General features: G+C 44.9%; 1 long non-coding RNA gene across 1 annotated transcript; it reads left to right on the forward strand.

Annotated features, from left to right (window-relative positions):
* Positions 1-3,157: 3,157 nt before the first annotated feature.
* Positions 3,158-13,297, forward strand: LOC146208337 (uncharacterized). Its single transcript, XR_014703373.1, has 3 exons — positions 3,158-3,532; positions 11,751-11,859; positions 13,052-13,297. It is a non-coding gene; the product is annotated as an uncharacterized LOC146208337 (long non-coding RNA).
* Positions 13,298-18,763: the final 5,466 nt, after the last annotated feature.

Here is an 18,763-nt window from a genome sequence, read left to right on the forward strand (position 1 = left end):
ATATTGAACTTTCCAGAAGTTGCACATAATCACTCGTGAAAAATGGCGGAGTCTTTTTCCTCACCCAGTGTGGCTTACATACAGGTCGCAGTAACCGAGCCTTTCTTGAAGAAGGGAAGTGATTCGATTGGGGGGGGGGGGGGGTACCAATTGTAATTTGCATTGACGCACATAGTGCTGTCTAAGCAAGATGAAAAATGCTTGTAATTTTCATAATATCATTAAAATTAATTTCATCAGCAAGGCAGTATTTATGGATATAACAACGACAATTGTAGTGGCGGACAGAGTACAAACAAGTCGCTTGGTGTGCGAAACTTAAATTGATAGAAGGCATTCATTTACTTGTCAAGTCTTAAGTTGCCCGTCCGCTAATTGGAAACGCAATACAATGGCTCATTTCGTCAGAAAACTTGCAACAGTGTCCTTCATTCTATCTTTGACAAACCTCCCTCTTTAGACTTACTCGTGCGTTTAGCTATAAACTACAGGAAGCAGACCATTCCTTTGATGTACGAAACGAAAGCAAACGGTTTTTTTTTACCACCATGAGGCGTGTCTCTTGTCGCAAAACTCTCGCACTGTTAGTCCACAATGTTTTGTATGTCCGCTTTAGAGCTCGATTTAATGTGTGGTTTCAGGTTTTCAGGTTTCTTTTATTTTCTGAAATGTATTACACAAATTAATATGATTTATTTGGTACAGAAGGAGGTCCCAAAGCAAAGCTGTCAGGAAGACCTCCTTTAACAAAATGCTTAAAACAAATTCACAAATATGGCAGAAATTGAACATTAAAATATGTTAAAATCCATGAACAACAAGAACAACGATACCTAAACACACACACACACACACACACACACACACACACACACACACACACACACACACACACACACACACACACACACACACACACACACACACACACACACACACACACACACACACACACACACACACACACACACACACACACACACACACACACACACACACACACACACACACACACACACACACACACACACACACACACACACACACACACACACACACACACACACACACACACACACACACACACACACACACACACACACACACACACACACACACACACACACACACACACACACACACACACACACACACACACACACACAAACGAAAAACATAACTGTGTGGTTATAATTCGTTAATAAAAATGTTTTGATGCTATTAGGAAAAAGCCTATGCGGACCGAACCGTTTTAACATATGAGGGTAGTGAATTTCATAGAGTTATAGTTGAAAACAAAAGGGTTTGTTTGCCATAATTAGTGTTAACTCTGGGAAGTAGCAAATTGTCGTTTTGGGAAAATCAAGTCAGATTACTGTTTATGAGGGAAAATGACGGAAGCGCAGTAATGACAATGTCACCATTGCGAGCGCTGTATATAAGTGTGGCTAATCTTAGGCGGAGCAGACTCAGTAAAGGGAGGATATTAAAATTTCTATATATAGGGGCAGCAGAGGCAGTGGACGGGGAAAAGGTAAGTATCCGAATTGCAGAGTTTCGTAAATTGTGAATGCTTGACATATGAGGGAGGTATATGTAGTTCCCCAGGATGATATGCAGTAGTTAAAATGACTGTGAAGAAATGCGAAATAAAGCGTCCGAAGAATATGGGGCTGAAAGTAATGACGTATTCGCAGAAGCACCCTAATGCCAAAGGCAACTTTTTTTTGCATAATGATTCAGTGTGCATGTTAAATTTCAAATGTTCGTCTAGTAGGATGACAAGAAATGTAGTACATTCAGAAAGTGGAATTATGTGGTTATCCAAATAAAGCGGGGTAATATTAATCGGTTGTATTTTATGCGAATGAAAGACCATGAAATGTGTTTGTTTTGTTTTGTTTTGTTTTTTTTTTGGGGGGGGGGGATTATTTCCAAGTTTATTATCTTGACACCAATGAACATAAATTTGAAGTTCAGCATTCAATGTTGTGTCAGGTCATTTTTGTTTCTGTCGCTGGTATATAATGTAGTGTCATCAGCGTATAGAATGCAGTTAGATTTGGTAAAATGACTAGGCAGATCATTTATGTGTATTAAGAAAAGCAGTGGTTCTAAAATTGTGGATTTAAAGTGGATTCAAAGTGGATTTAAAGTATAGCCGTATTCTTCCTTTTTTCGTCAGTTTAGAAGGGCCAAACAATTGCTTGGGGTCTTGAATTTCTCACTCTCTTTTTTTTTTTTTTAGAATCACGTACAGCGAGAACTTTGAACCAAAGAGCCATGTCGTCTGCAACTAAAGAATAACGCTATCGAGCTCCAGCCTGTCGCTAGTTTGACAAACATAAAAAAATGCCCACAGTTAAATAGCACAAGTGGCGCACTTGCTTGTGGTGTACTTGGGGAAGATCGGTGAAAACGATAGCCTGCTAGAAGCTACTTGGCAAAGCGTATACCAACAAGCCCAGCTTCAAGAGATCTATCATGTTCGGCCATGTACATGCGCAGTTCACGCTTCATGCCTGTATTAATTAGTCCAAATCTGAAAGTACTCGATGCGTGGTCACAGTAATTTGTAGCCATAAACCCTTGCAGACTACTAGCTTTGTCAAGTCCTGAGGGCGACGTTCTCGAGTAACAAGTTGTGATTTAGCAGCACTCCTATCCTAAAAGCAATCCTCTTTCCCTTTTATACTATTTTTTTTTCCTTTTTAAGAGTCCAGAAAAACTTTCTTCTATCCTACAGAGGACGGGGAATGTCTCTCTAGAAAATGCTTGTTCGACAGCTAGAGGCCGCGAAGGTTGTGTTTGTCGCCCGAAATGAATATTGGCAAAACGCGTTATTTCACATTATCTGTTCGTTCGTAAAGATAAAATAAATACAAAAACGTAAGAAACTTCTTTATTCCTTGCTTTTCGCGAGCAGGAGGCGACGCTTGCGCATGCGTCATCCTAAGAAAAAAAAAAAAAAAGTCATGCACTCGAGTGCACACCTCGAAGCCAAGATAAACGACTACAATGGGCCGTCTAAAACTAAAAGAGAAGTTTAAGCTATGAAGTCAGCTGAAACATGCGCGCAATACGATCAAAGATAAGACTTCACGCTTCTCGGGGCGACGTACGAGAACTGGCGAGAATTGGCAGTAGCCTGCAGGGCTGCAACGACGCGGCGGAAGCACGGCTTCTTATTCTGAGAGCTTTCTGCATCTAATTATCTTCATTATTAGTAACGTCATTCTAACCTTACCTTGATTACGGGCCTCCTTCCTGCCTCTATTGTCAAACTAAGGCCAGTCGAAGGTCGCAATAGATGTGGCCGTGTAATTTCTTCCTAGTTATAGATGTACTAATTCAAACCGCACCTACAACGCCATGTTCGTCCTAGCTATGAGCGTTAACGTCGCCGTCCATCACAGGAACCCTGCCTGCTTGGCTTCTATGTGCGGTGCTGTCAGCGTCACCTCATCGATACGTGAACTCGGATTCATTGGAAGAAGCCGTCCAACACTTTTTATCCGGAGCAGCCAGAACGGTGAGTGCGATCGCAAATTGTTCGGCAACTCGCCCCTGCTGACTACGGGAGTAATGCAATAGCCGAGCTTTTAGTAGCTGCAATGTGACATTGAATGCTCATACAAAGATGCTCAAGCGACACATATTACCCAGGGGCAAGTCTTGAACCAACTGCGGAGATACAGATGCCTGTGATGATAGGTAACTTCTCATGCGTTTCTGAGGGGTGATCGCATACTGAGGCCGATCTCTAAGTGAACGCCTTGCACATACGCGATTGCTAGTTCTTGAGAGCAGGGGGGAAACTAAGTGTATGCGCCGATGTTTTGGACTGGCCAGTACTGCATGTTTTGAAATTAGCTTGGTCATCTGTGACATCGCAGGATGCCAACAAATGTATTGTTAGGTTCGAGTATCGATCTCTAAAAGAGAAAACGTTATGAGCAGGAACGCAGTTTGGTACTGTGCATTAGGCGATGGAGGGAGGGAATTTAAAGGCCAAATTGAAGATGAATAATAAACGTTCAAGAGCTATTTTCTGAAGGGCATCAAGCTGTACCCATCGATAACCTCAGGGAAGCTTTGAACATATACTCGACATGATATTGGCATGCGTTCGCGTGCTAGTGCTTCCATTTCGCTAGCACTCTTAGGCAAATGTTAAAAATGGACTCCGAAGGTGATGTCAGTATAAGAAAGACTTATATAATGTTATTCCCCGGGAAACTACGAGCGTTTTTGCTGTGCGAAAATGTGTTTGCGCTTCTGAGAAAATTTGAAAGGAATGTCATTGAATTAAAGAATGCATGAATCGATAAATTGATCAATCAATTATTCAATGTTTTATTATTCTTATGCACACTAGCAATTTCAACACAGTGCTCGGATCAGTAGGCACGGGCTAGTTTTGGGTCCAAAACATAGGAGTGCTCATAGATGCCGGCAATCTTAAAAAAAAAAAAGAAATGATCTTCGATATTACAATATATATGATAAAAATAAATAACAAAGATAATAATGGTTGGAGGTAGTGGTATATAACGTGTAAAAGGCGGTATGTTATACAGAGCGCAGAAATCAAGCACATATGGCAACGTGGAAAGCCCGTCGTGGTGGTGCACTGGTTAGGGCGCTCAACGATAAACCCCATAAAATAAGCAACCAAATGACGTGTAAAGACGGGCTAGTTGGTTTTGGTGTGAAGAATGTATATTTCAGCGAAAAAAAAAAAGGAGCAGAACGAAGAAAGGAGACAGACGCAGGACGAGCGCCGAACTTCAACGGACGGTTTATGGCAAAAACCTCAAACATATACAACAGGGGTCTGATAACAATGTTTGCGTCCGCTACGACAACGCTAAATTAGCTGAGCGGTTTTTCCTGTGCCGTCGCCAACACGACGGAAGTCCTCTGGATGATGCACCTCCTAGGATTGTGTGCCTGGAAGAGCACAGGACAAAAGGAGAAGCCATCACCTGGATAGGTGATGTGTCTTGGACAGAGTTCGCTACCGGACGACGTACAGGGTGCTCCTAAATATGTGCGAACACCGCGAATCGTGGTCGCGCTCCGCGGAGCGTCAGCACATCCGGCGCGGCCGCGCATCGAAACAAAGTGGCGCAAGCGCACAGGGAGCTTGGAGGAGGTGCTTCCTCTAAGCTTGCTTCGTGTCGTCTGCTACAGCACAGAATCACACCGTGTTTTGTTACTGAGAAGCGCAACTCACTGTATTCTGGCAGCGGCCAAGCGCGCCGAGATGGCGTTGTCGCGGTTCACTCACTGCGGCGTTTGCTCAATCCTATGGAATGCTCTCAATTGGCCTATCACACAAGCTTAACTCTCAGATATTTTAAGCGGAGCAGATACGACACACAGACAAGATAGGACAGGACTTGTGCAACTTGCAACACTTTATTGGAGTGAAAAAAATGTTTGACAGCTATGCACCAACCTGCCCCGCTAAGTGTTTTACACAAGCTTAAGCATGGCAGTGTCTTCTTATCCGCCGGCGAGGCTGATAAGCTCCTGCAAATGAGTGGTAAGCTAAGCCGCTAGTCTGCATTAGTGAGTGGTGCTCGGATGATTTGACATAACTCGGTCCATGAAATCTTTATGTTTATCGTCTGAAAACCGACACGTTATCAATTTTAACCGTATGAAAGCCACGTTTTCTTTTGTTGCCTAATAAGCATGCTGTCTCAATGATGAAAACACTAGCAGTGTAAGGACAGTGCGCTCTCGAGATGCAGCAGACGACACGAAGCACCGCTTCCAGGCCTCTGTGCGCATGCGCCAGTTTGCTTCGATGCGCGGCCGCACCGGATGCGCTGGCACTCCGCGGAGCGCTGCCACAATTCGCGTTGTTCGCACATATTTGGGACCACCCTGTACAAGCGGTGTTGAGGTGGGGGCCGAAGTTCTCTAATAAACCAAGGTAGTTTCCTGTCAAAATGTTGTCGTTATTCAGGGCGCTAGCGTGCAAGGCCGATCAAAGAGACGAGGAATAAAAGGAAGGATTGTTTACTGTCTAATGCAGGAGAACTAAACAAGAACGCTGCCGTGGTTAATACTACTAACCATCTGCAACACAACAATATTTCCCTTGTTGTGAGAGATAAAGAAGGGGGTTTCACCATCATGCCAAAAACGTGTACGATGCGAAAGTAAGTGACACGATTGCTAGTAATTTTGGAGCTGTCAAAGCTGGTTCTACCTGAGGGAAGAGCAAGGCGTTGGCCTTGTGTGAAAAGTTATGTGAAAAACTATTGGGCCTTCACAAAACTTTCTCTAATGCCAGGAAAATTGCGCTTGACACCTTCTTCACAGCAAAGACGCAGAGGACGAATGTGCCTTTGCGAGCGATTATCACCGAGTGTTTTTCTTGGTAGAATGCGATAGCTAAGTTTCTGCAGATGTACCTCAGCTGTCTACAGGTGGATGACACTTTCATTGTTTCAAATTCGACTGTGGCGATAGATTACTTTCAACAGTGCAACAGCTGTTCGCAGGCAGTTGTTTCCTTATCAATAGACGTCGATAAACTATATTATTCCAATCACTAACCTGAACTATTAGTGGCAATTAGAGGTTGCACTGAGCATTCAAGGCCTCTGCGTTTCCAGAATTCTGCACGTTTATCTATTGACGGCTTCATTAAACTTCTAATATTTTATCTTTCATCTACTTTCAAAAACTTCAAAATCAAACCTTTCATTCAGAAGGCGGCCGGGTTCTGCGTCAGTTCCTGCATTGCCCCTGTTGTAAGCTCGATCTTTTTTATCTCAGTGTGAAAAGCGTATAAACAGGTGTACTGACACAGCTATAACAGCTAAGATATAAAAGTCCTAACGGGGAGACTAAAAATGAAATTGACTTCATAATGTGTTCAACCTTCGCCATTATGCAGGATGTAGAGGTAATCGGGAAAGTGCAATGCAGTGGCCATAGGATGTTGAGGTCCCGAATTAGCCTAAATCTGAAGAGGGAACGCAACCCACTAGTAAGAAAGAAACTCATTAACGAATTAGCGGTGAAGGGGAGGGCAGAAGAGTTCAGGATCTCGCTACAGAATAGATATTCAGCTCTAACCGAGGATGGCGACATTACTCTAGAAGCAATGAACAATAATTTCAGAGATATCATCACTGAGTGCGCGATAGAAGTAAGCGGTAGGATAGTTAGAGAGGATACCGATAAGCTGTCCAAGGAGGCAAAAGATTTCATTAAGAAACGCCAGAGTATGAAAGCTTCCACTCCAACAGACCAGATCGAATTGGCCGAGATATCAAAGCTAATCAATAAGCGCAAGGTGGCCGATATAAGGAAGTATAACATGGAGAAAATCAAGCATGCTGTAAAGAAAGGGGGGAGCCTTAAAGCGGTAAAGAAGAAACTAGGCATAGGCAAAAACCAGATGTATGCGATAAGGGACAAGGCGGGCAACGTCATCACAAATATGGACAAGATAGTCAAAGTAGCCGAGGAGGTCTATACAGATCTCTGCAGTAGCCAAAGTAGTCAGGACCGCAAAGAGATTGGCGGTAGGGAAAAACAGTCCGACGTTCTACCTGTGACGAAGGATGAGATCAAGAAAGCATTAGAAACTATGAAAAGGGGGAAATCAGCTGGAGAGAATCAGATAACTATAGATTTGTTGAAGCACGGGGGGGATATAGGGCTAGAAAAACTGGCCACCCTGTATACGCGGTGCCTGGCGTCATCGGCGCTACCGGAACAATGGAAGAATGCAAACATTACCCTAATTCATAAAAATGGGAACGCTAAGGACCCTAAATATTACATACCAATCAGCTTACTGTCTGTTACGTATAAGGCATTGACTAAGGTAATCGCTAATAGAATCAGGACAACCTTAGACTGCAATAAAGCAAAGGATCAAGCAGGTTTTCGGACAAGGGGCTCTACTATCGATCATATCCATACCATCAACCAGGTGATATAAAAATGCTCGGAACATAACCAGTACTTATACATAGCATTCATTGATGACGAAAAAGCATTTGTCTCAGTAGAAACCTCGGCGGTGATGCAGGCATTGCGAAATCAGGGGGTAGGCGAGCCGTACGTGAAAGTGCTGGAAGATATATATAGTGGCCGCACAGCAACCATAGTTCTGCATAAAGAAAGTAACAAAATTCCCGTAATGAAAAGTGGTGGCAGGGAGACACGATCTCCCCTGTACTATTGACAGCTTGCTTAGAGGAAGTATTCAGAGACTTGGAATGGGAGCAGTTAGGGATAAGGGTAGATGGAGAATACCTCAGTAATCTGCGATTTGCTGGTTGCATTGCCTTGCTAAGTAACTCGGGGGATGAACTGCAAATAATGATTGATGACCTAGACAGGAAAAGTAGAAAAGTAGGCTTGAAAATCAATATGCAGACGACTAAGGTAATGTTCAACACCCTCGGGAAGGAACAGCAGTTTACGTTAGGTAGCGAAGCACTGGAAGTAGTAGGCGAATATGTGTACTTAGTACACGTAGTAACCGCAGATCGGGACCATGAAAAAGAAATAACGAGAAGAATAAGATTAGGATGGAGCGCATTTGGCAAGCACTCGCAGATTATGACTAGCAGCTTACCGGTATAGCTCAAGAGGAAAGTATACAACAGTTGCATCTTACCTGTACTCGCCTATGAGGCTGAAACGGGGAGGCTAACCAAGACGGTTCTACTTAAGTTGAAGACAACGCAGAGGGCTATGAAGCGAAAAATGGCAGGGATAACATTAAGAGATAGGAAGTGTGCAGAGTGGGTCAGAGAAATAACTCAAGTTACTGTTATTCTAGTGGGAATCAATAAGAAGAAATGGGCATGGGCGGGACAGGTAGTGCGAAGAGAGAATAACCGATGGTCGCTTAGGGTAACAAACTGGATTCCAAGGGAAGGAAGGCGTAGCAGTGGGCGGCAGAAAAATAGGTGGGCGGATGAGGTTACGACGTTCGCAGGGGTCAAGTGGATACAGCTAGCACAGAACCGGGTTAATTGGAGAAATATGGGAGAGGCCTTTGCCCTGTAGTGGGTATAGTCAGGCTGATGATGATGAAGATTTTAAATCATGTCCACACAGCTGAGACGAGTAAAATAAAGTTATTCTAAGCTTCTTAGTAATCATGAAAACAAGTTAAATATTATGCCATGAAATTATGCGAGACTGTTTCTTAAGAAATTTTGGACATGTGCACTCTAGAATTCAAAGCTTTATTGCAATTCTCGACATCTCAGGACACAAGGGGGCAAAGGCAGAATTATTCTAATGTTCTTTGTTAAGAAAGGACTCAGGAATAGGTGATAACAGGTACAGACGGAATGGAAGCTGAGAAAACAAACCATATTCTTGATTTCCTTATCCTTTGCATTCGGCCCCGTTACCGCTGAAATTTGACCTTCAGATCTCGACCCTTCATGGTGATACTAAAGTGGCTTGATCCTGTTATCGAGAAAGAACGGAGTTTGCAACACGACGCGTGGTCAGCATCGCCATTCGTCCACAATTTTCGATGGACGCAAAAAAAAAAAAACAAAAAAAAATGTTGCACCTAATGATTTTCTTTTGGATACTTTACTGCAGCTCTTTGTCACAAAAAAGATGTAGGAAGTTAATAAACTGAGAAAAAGAAATTAGCGAAATTTTAGTTTTTTTTCCTTGATCTCTTAATTTGCGCCCCATCCATGTCCTACACACGCGCAGAACTAGGTGGATCAATATATCGCTGGTATTGGGTCGTTTTAGCAACCTGGTCATTTCTTCAAAATTTCCCGGTAGGGGAAATTTTCTGAGCGGTGGCCATGACAGCTACTGGACGATTGCCTCAACAGCATTCTTGATATAAGCTGAAGTGATCAAGAGGAGGACTTCCGGCTGTCGATCATTTCAGCTTAGAGAAGACTTATTAAAATCCACAGACAGGGCAGACTTTGGCAGTCTGAGCGTAGATGGAATTTTTTCTATCGTTAAGGAGTGTTTAGACTAGTGAGGACACTGTAATTCTCACGTTTATTCATCATCATCACTTGTTCATGGTTCGCTGTAATTCATTTATTAAGAATAACTGTAAATAAGAACGAGCGGAAGTTAGGTACTGGAAGATATTTATACTGGCTGCACAGGAACCATAGCTCTACAATAAGAAACTGATACAATCCGACTTACGAAAAGTGTTGGGGCAACGAAACACGATAATCCCAGTACTATTCACAGCTTACTTAGAGGAAGTATTTAAAGACTTGGAATAGGAGCAGTTAGGGATGAGGATTGATGAAGAATATCTCAATAATCTGCAATTCGCTGATGACATTGCCTCGCTATGTAACTCAGGGGATGAACTACAAAGAATGATTGATGATCTAAACAAAAAATGGCAGAAAAAGGTAGGTCTAAAATCAGTATGCAGAAGAATAGGGTAATGTTCAACAGCCTCTGGAAGTAGCAGCAGTTCACAATAGGTAGTGCAGCACTGAAAGGGGTAGGCGAATATGTCTACTGAGGAGAGGTAGTAACCACTGACCCGGAACATGGATGGGAAGTGCTAGGAATATAAGATTGGGATGGAGCGGATTTAGAAAGTATTAGGACTAGCTGCTTATCGGTATCGCTCAAGAGGAAAGTACATAACAGTCGCCTCTTACTTGTACTCAACTATGGAGCTGTAACGTGGAGGCTAACGAAAAGGGTTCTCCTTACGTTGAGGACAATGCAGGGGGCTATGGAACGAAAAATGGTGGGTGTAACGTTAAGTGATAGGAAGCGCGGAGAGTGGGTCAGAGAAATAACTCGAGGTAATGACGTTCTTCTGAAAATAAAGAAGAAAAATGGACATGGGCAGGGCATGTAGTGCGTAGAGAGGACATTCGATGGTCGCTTACGGTAAAAAATTGGATTCCAAGGGAAGGAAAGCTAGCAGGGAGCGGCAGGAAGATAGGGGGGAGGATGTAAGGTTATGTGGATGAAGCAAACACAGGACTGAGTTGATTGGAGCAGTATTGGAGAGGTTTTCGTTGTGAAGTGGGTATAGTCCACCTGATGATGAAGCTGGAAATAATGCTTTATGGATGGAGCTTTAGGGAAACCTCCTCATATTACCATAGTGCTGGCAGATGACGCAAAGAGTTGACACACATCACTACGTTTGTTCGTGCAGTTGTGTGAGTGTGTAGTTTTGTATTTCTTCGTCTACAAGCGCTATGCTTCCTTAATGACTGACAGAGGCCAATTAGACGAGACATAAGCTATTTAGGAAAACACAGCTAGACTAAGCAGGCGCGGACAACCTGCTCAGTGACTTATGACAATTTGGTGGGACCATAGTAGGCCAGGAAGTAGCAATAGGCACCTTTTTCACGACGCATGTTGTGGCCTAGGAGCAGCATCTTTGACTCAAGATTTTAGGGCCCATGGAGTTCAGTTTCCATCACTTTCCCACGTCAAAGGTCACGCCCAAGTGGCCTGCACCTCCCAACCCGGCCACGTGACTTGCGAACCCACCAGTAACATTCTCATGATTTTTCGCTGACAAAACTGACGCTGGAATTTCTGTAGGGCGGTGCTTTTAACGACAATAAAGACACCAAAATATGCTATCAAAATCTAATAAACGGCATTTGGTGACACGGCAACGGTGGTGTCGCCGCATATCCTGCTGCAAAAAATCGAATTATTGCGGAGATATTGCGATAAGAAGGTGAGGATTTTTTTTTTTTTTTTTGTTCCCTCAGGTCGAATTCAAACTTTTCTCCTGCTACGTAGTAGGGGAAGTTGACACACTATGACGCAAGAGGAGACTCCGTGATTGCTGGCGCGCGGGGAGTGGACAATACTTCGCAGGTGCGTGCCGAGTCATGATCTTTATTCGATACGCACTTAGGGTCGGCGGATCTTCTGTTCCGAGCTCGTATTTCCGGCTGCGGAGGCCCAAGCCAAACTATCCGAGCGCGCACGCAGTGCCTGAGCCGAAACATAACCGAAACTGAAGGGGACGCCTGTAGCGCAGTGTTAGCTGATAGACTAGCTACATCTACCCATCACGCTTCTTTTATGGCCGGCGCTTACGTACCACAAAACCCGACACAGCACGCAATTTTCTTCGCTATATAAAATTGTAATTAATTAGCAATTGCCGGCAGAATAAGCAAGGCTCATCCCACCTGCAGCATAAAACAACTCATCAATGCCTTCGGATAACAGTCAAAAAAGTGTGAATTCTGCCAGAAACTCCTGAGATGATATCAGCTGCACTGCGCTATTTGTGCGTAGAAGAGTAGAACCTACGCATAATGGCTGGTGTGATCTCGAAAGTGTTCCCAAACTCAAGGCGGCAGGAAAATTTCAAAAAGGTCGTAAGTTCCTAACAGTGGATGGATCCAATTGCGTGATTACTTTCTGCCATTCTTTTGAGTTTCAAAGTACTAATGGCACATACGTTTTGCAGCATGCAAGATGCATACCTTGATCTCATTTAGAAGAAGCCGTTTGCCCCCCCCCCCCCCCCCCCCCCCCTACTGACTAAATAAATAAAGACGTTTTGTCCTCTTCTCCGTGAAGCTCCGGCGACTAGACAAAAGGTAGGAATTGCATAGAACTACGGATGTCATGTGAGATATATCCAAAGAAGTGTGATATATAATGTAGTAGGCAGATTATTGAGTGGTACTGTTTTCAGTGGTCTTTTAGTCAATGGGTTCAACATATTCTTTACGGTGAAGGTAGCTAAAACAGGTTTTGATATTCTTCAAGGCATGATGATGACATGTTGGAATGTTTGCAGCAAACGGCGAGAGCTTTTGAGCGCTAGGTTCCGATGCTACTGGCCCTCTGAGTCTGAGAACCACTGGAGCTTCCCCGACCACGTAGCTCAAGAAAGGGTACAAGCAACATTTGAATTTTTACTCACCTCGAACATTCTTTGAATCTGCTATTTTGCACAAAATTTGGAACTTGTTCGACGCACTTGGCGGCGTCTCGTATGGCCAACCTCTGGTTTTCAGCGCCGTACTCTTTCCTCCCTTTCTACTTGCAGATGTGAAGGAAGGATCACTCATTGATGACACGGCCTCGTTGACGCCGGCATATGAAAGCATGAAACAAGCGTTAGAGGGAAAAAAAAAACCCTAACACGGAGTCACTCGGGCAACTAAAGACCCTCCGACCAAACTTCCCAGCGTGGCGCACACAAGAGCCTGACCGTGCACTCGGTGCTAATCTCGCCGTCGAGTGCCTAGGTCTTGCTCTCCGTCTCCGTTCTACGCTGAGGAAGCAAACAACATTGAACGTCTCCGCAAGAGCACGCATAAATGTCGTGACAGCTGCCCTAAAGGTAAACTTAGACTTCTCACTCCCAGACTTCCACCTGCTCTCCATCATTATGAACTTTGCACTGTCCGTCCCTGTTGGAAGTTTGTCACTGCGGACTTCTTGGAAGCGAGTAGGGCCTTTTCTATGTTATCTTTTGGCTAAGGGAGTACTCTCTCGTAACGCAAAAGCCTTTACACGAGCCGGCTGGCGACCAACCTGTCCAACGGGGGGTGGTCGTGAGGACCCTGTGGATACCTTTACTCAGTGTCCTCTTCCTCGAGCTTTACTGCGTCATCTAGGTGACCTGTTCCAGCTATATAGGACACCTCGATACCTGAACCTGTTGCCCAGAGATGCAGTCAATCAGTTCATCCCCTTGTCCGTGGAGGGCTCATATTAAGTATGGTTTGGCTGCTGCGTGGCCGCAAAAGGCAGGAGAGTCCGGCCGGGACCCCATGACGCATTTCCAGAAGTGCGGAAGGTGGTTTGGTTCTCCCTGCAACGCTTAAGGCTGGGGGGAGGAGGTTGGTGATGACGACCTGAGAATGGTAACCAGCTGTACTCTTGTTCCTTGGGCAGTGCAACGATGGCGACGAACCTCGTTTCCTTGGAGATGGTAGCATGACTGAAGGTGGTGCTGCTGGCTGACTTCGGTGGACGTCCAGCTCATTCTTCGGAAAGAGCGGAATCGCCATGGCCACCGGTACATCTGACGTTCGTCACTAACACAGCTGCGAGAAGGCTCCGGTAACTACTGCAGTTTTGAATTGCTCTCTATAGGCATCTAGTGTTTTGATTTAACGAAACCTTACCTAATACCTGCATTTATCCAGTTGGAGAACTGGGCAGAAAGTACTGTATTTAGGAAGCCGCAGGGCATGGATGCGTGAGTGTGTACTCACTGACGTTTGCTAGTCTATTCCTTTAATATTACCTGTATCACTTCTGTTCACCTTGAAACCCCTCCCCCGTCATAACAACAGAACCGCAGCCCGTGGGCATTGGACCGATTTGCCCATACCTGATTGAGGCGACCAAGGTGACTGAGTCGAACCCACGCCCCACAGCTAACAACTGGTTGGGGACTGTTGATTTGACAATGGGATCTTGTGCTGCTTCTGCGGGTGAGTACTTTGCTTCAGATTCGCTGCGCTTTCACTTCTTGCTAATAAATTTGAATGACTGGAAATAATTTTAGTGGTTAGGTGCGTTGCGTTAATCTTACGAAAAAACTTGGACAGCAAAATTGAGGCTCGGAACAGCAATATTTTATGATGGTTAGCAGTAGGTTTCGCGGCTTTTGTTCGGAGAGTTCGATGCCATAATTGTGTATCAGATAACAACAGCTGATGTTTGTAAATCTTTCTTGGAAACTGCTTTAATGTTTCAAGTGCGTTGCAGGTGGAAAGGTTGCAGTTTGAAAATGAAAAACTAGATTTCGATGTCCAGTGTAGATAAGGTGCCTTGAAAAAAAAAAAAAGAAAAAATGGGAGAAGGTTGAGCAACATGAACACGAGAATAAGTAAGTCGTAAACGACGTGAATAGGCTCAACAGCCAGATCCCGAACGCACAGAGGCAGTATTTAATGGGCCCGGCGGGGTGGTGCAGTGGTAAGATGCCCAACTACTGTGCCGGAGTACCCGGGCTCGAACCCGACCGCGGCGGCTGCGGTTCGATGGAGGCGAAACGAAGAGCTGTCCGTGTGCTGTGCGATGTCAGCGCACGTTAAAGATCCCCAGGTGGTCGAAATTACTGCGAAGACCTCCACTACGGCTCCTCTTTATGTCTTTCCACTTTAACTGCACCTTCCACCCTTCCCTTGCGGTGCGGTTCAGGTGTCCACAGAAACAAGTGTGACAGATACTGCACCTTTCATTTCCTCTGAGCCTGTTATTATTAATATTTACCCGAAATATTCCTGAAGGAAGTTCTCATGTAGCACACTCTAAGTGGCGAGATTTCCCCCTACTTAACAGATATGTGGAGGTATAACGAGGCAAAAGCTCGTGCACGAATTCTAAAAGAGCTCTCTCCTGTGGGCGAAGAAGAAATTTGAAAAGTGCCACAGCTAGTCTTCGTATAAGAACTAGGGCTGCATGACACTGTGAAGGGCTGCTTATCTCGCCGACTAAGGTATATTTTTATATTTTGAAGCACTTCAAATTTTATCTAAAAAAACGCTTCGATGTTTTGTTGAGATAATTTTAGAGAATTTCATCACAGTTCCTTATGTGATTTCCCCTTGCAGACAGTCGAACAAATGTCCGAAGGAAACCTTTCCTCGAATAGAGGACCGATGTGCGCACGAGGTAAATGCTGAGATCCCTAGACCATTACTGCGGCTACCGCTGCACAAGGACATTAGCCTACCGTAAATATGGCCATTTTCGGTAGGGATAGCAGCTAGGAGCGAATTTTAGCGTGCGTGGCCTCGGATCCACAGGGGAAATTAGCTGTTCTGTTTTCCAATTTATAATCTGCTTTAGACATGGTTGGATTACATTTCACGCTTAGGAACTACCCATAAAAATCATTATCATTTCCTTAGTTTCAGGGGCTGTTTGTTCCCTTGTATGCACAGTCGAAAATGTATAGTGTGCTAAAGTCATCAGCTATGAGTAACTTAGCGATGTCTCAACATCGTAGCTGTGACCAGCTTCAAGCAACTGGGGTTACAATCACAAGGTACAACTAAAGGTGAAAGTAAAGGTAAAGCTATAAACTGCTTACTAACTCGTATAAGGTCTCGTATAAGCTCGTATCTGATATATAAGCATTAAGTGGCAGTTAATTTTGCCTTTCATAATAACATGCTACTTACCTGATTTGGTCAGAAATAATTTAAAATTCACATCACTGATGTCGGCATAAAGCCTAAAATAAGGTGTGGCGCAGTGGTAAGACGCCCGACTACTGTGCCGGAGTTCCCGGGTTCGAACCCGACCTCGGCGGCTGCGTTTCGATGAAGGCGAAACGAAGTGGCGTCCGTGTGCTGTGCGATGTCAGCGCACGTTAAAGATCCCCAGGTGGTCGAAATTACTCCGCAGCCCTCCACTACGGCTCCCCTTTCTCTCTTTCCACTTTCACTCCCACCTTCCTCCCGTCCCTTACGGCGCAGTTCAGGTGTCCACAGAGCAAGTGTGACAGATACTGCGCCTTTCCCTTCCTGTGAACCAACCAACCAACCAACCGAAACTACCCTTTTAGACTGGTCGTTTACCCAGAGAAAGCTAGTGAATGCTGGTGCAGATGTTGCTTGAGTTGGCTGTTTTATCATAGCAGAGAATGGCGATTTTTAATCAAGTGAGCCTTGAGTCCTAAGAAGTGATAGAAATGGAAATATTTTGATGGAGGCGAAACGAAGTGGCGTCGGTGGGCTATGCGATGTCAGCGCACGTTAAAGATCCCCAGGTGGTCGAAATTACTCTGTAGCCCTCCACTATGGCCCCTCTTTCTCTCTTTCCACTTTCATTCCCACCCTCCTCTCTTCCCTTACGGCGCGGAATGGGTGTCCGCAGAGCAACTGTGCTGGTGTACCCGGGTTCGAACCCGACCTCGGCAGCTGCGTTTCGATGGAGGCGAAACGAAGAGGCGTCCGTGTACTGTGCGATGTCAGCGCATGTTAAAGATCCCCAGGTGGTCTAAATTACTCCGTAGCCCTCCACTACGGCTCCTCCTTCTCTCTTTCCCCTTTCACTCCCAGCTTCCTCCCTTCCCTTACGGCGCGGTTGCGGTGTCCACAGAAAACAAGTGAGACAGTTACCGCGCCTTTCCCTTCCTATAAATAAATCAGTCCGCAGAGCAAGTGTGCTAGTTAGTGCGTCTTTCCTTCCTGTGACCCAATTATTATTATTATTCATTAGCACATCATTCGTGCGCTCACTTGGAGCAGGAACAAGCACCTTGCAAAGGTTCAGTTCTGTTCAGTCGTTCTGTCGTGTCCGACCCTTCGTGACCCTATGGACCATATCACGCCACGCTTTCCGGCCTCTCACTATCTTCCTAACATCACAGAACTTCATCTGCAGCGCCTCGAGGATGCCATCTAACCATCGCATTCGCTGCCTACCACTTCTCCGGTGACCATCAACCTTACCCAACATCAAATCTTTCTCCAGCGACTCATCTCTTCTCTTCAGATAACCAAAGTAGCTGAGCTTCAACACTTTAGAGTTTGACCCTCCACTGAGCAGTCAGGGTTTATGGTCGACAATATCAACTGATTTGATCCTCTGACAGTCCAAGGAACTCTCAAGAGTCTCCGCCAGCACCGCAATTCAAACGCGTCAATTCAGCGGTCAGCCTTTTTCACAGTCCAACTCTCGCATCCATATATCACAACTGGAAAGACCATAGCACGATTTATACGGATCTTGGTTGGCAGACTAATGTCTCTAGGTGGTCAAGGCTAGCCATGGATATCTTTACCAGAAGCAGGCATCTCCTGATTTCATAGCTGCAGTCTCCTTCCGGTGTAAATTTGGAGCCCAAGAGGAGAAAATCTGTCACAGCTTCCACTTCTTGTTCCTTGATGCTCCAGGACTTGATAGGACAAGACGCCATGATCTTTGTCTTTTTAATGTTCAGTCTAAGCGCAAACTTTTCACTCTCTTCTTGTATGCGCAACAGAAGTCTGTGGAGTTCCACTTCACCTTCTGCCATTAAAGTGGTATCATCCGCATATCTAAGGTTGTTGATACGTTTTTCAGCAATCTTCTCTCCAGCTGAAGACTCGTCCAGACCGCCCTTACTCATGATGCACTCAGCATATAGGTTAAATAGGCAGGATGACAGTATGCAGCCTTGTCTCACTCCTTTCTCTATCGGAAACCAATCAGTAAGGCCATTCCCAGTTCTGACTGGGGCCTCTTGGACTTCATAAAGTTTCCTGAGGAGAGAGATGAGGTGAATTGGAACTCCCATCTTTTGGAGAGCTTGCCACAATCTGCTGTGATCTACGCATTCATACGCTTTCGCATAATCAATAAAGCAGAAGTAGATGGGTTGCTGGAATTCTCTTGCTTTTTTTATGATCCAGAGAAGGTTGGCAATTTGTCTCTAGTTCCTCTGCCCTTGCGAAACCAAGCTTGCACGTCCGGAAGCTCCCGATCCCCACACTGCTGCAGCCTACCTTGGAGGATTTTCAACATCACCTTGCTAGCATGCGAAATAAGCGTGATCGTGCGGTAGTTGGAACAATGTTTGGCACTGCCTTTATTTGGAATGGGGATGTAAACTGACTTGCTCCGATACTGGGGCCACAGCAGGTTTCCAAATTTGCTGACATAATGTACAGAGAACGTTAACAGCGTCATGGTTGAGGTTTTGAAGCAACTCAGCTGGAATGCCATCAAATGCGCTAGCTTTGTTCTTAGCAAGGCTGGGTAAGGCCCATTCAACTTCACTCTTCAGGATGCCCGGCTCGAGATCAGTAAT

The sequence above is a fragment of the Amblyomma maculatum genome, chromosome 1, assembly GCF_055883805.1.
Source record: "Amblyomma maculatum isolate TAMU_Amacu chromosome 1, ASM5588380v1, whole genome shotgun sequence".
In the NCBI taxonomy this organism is placed as follows: Eukaryota; Metazoa; Arthropoda; class Arachnida; order Ixodida; family Ixodidae; genus Amblyomma; species Amblyomma maculatum.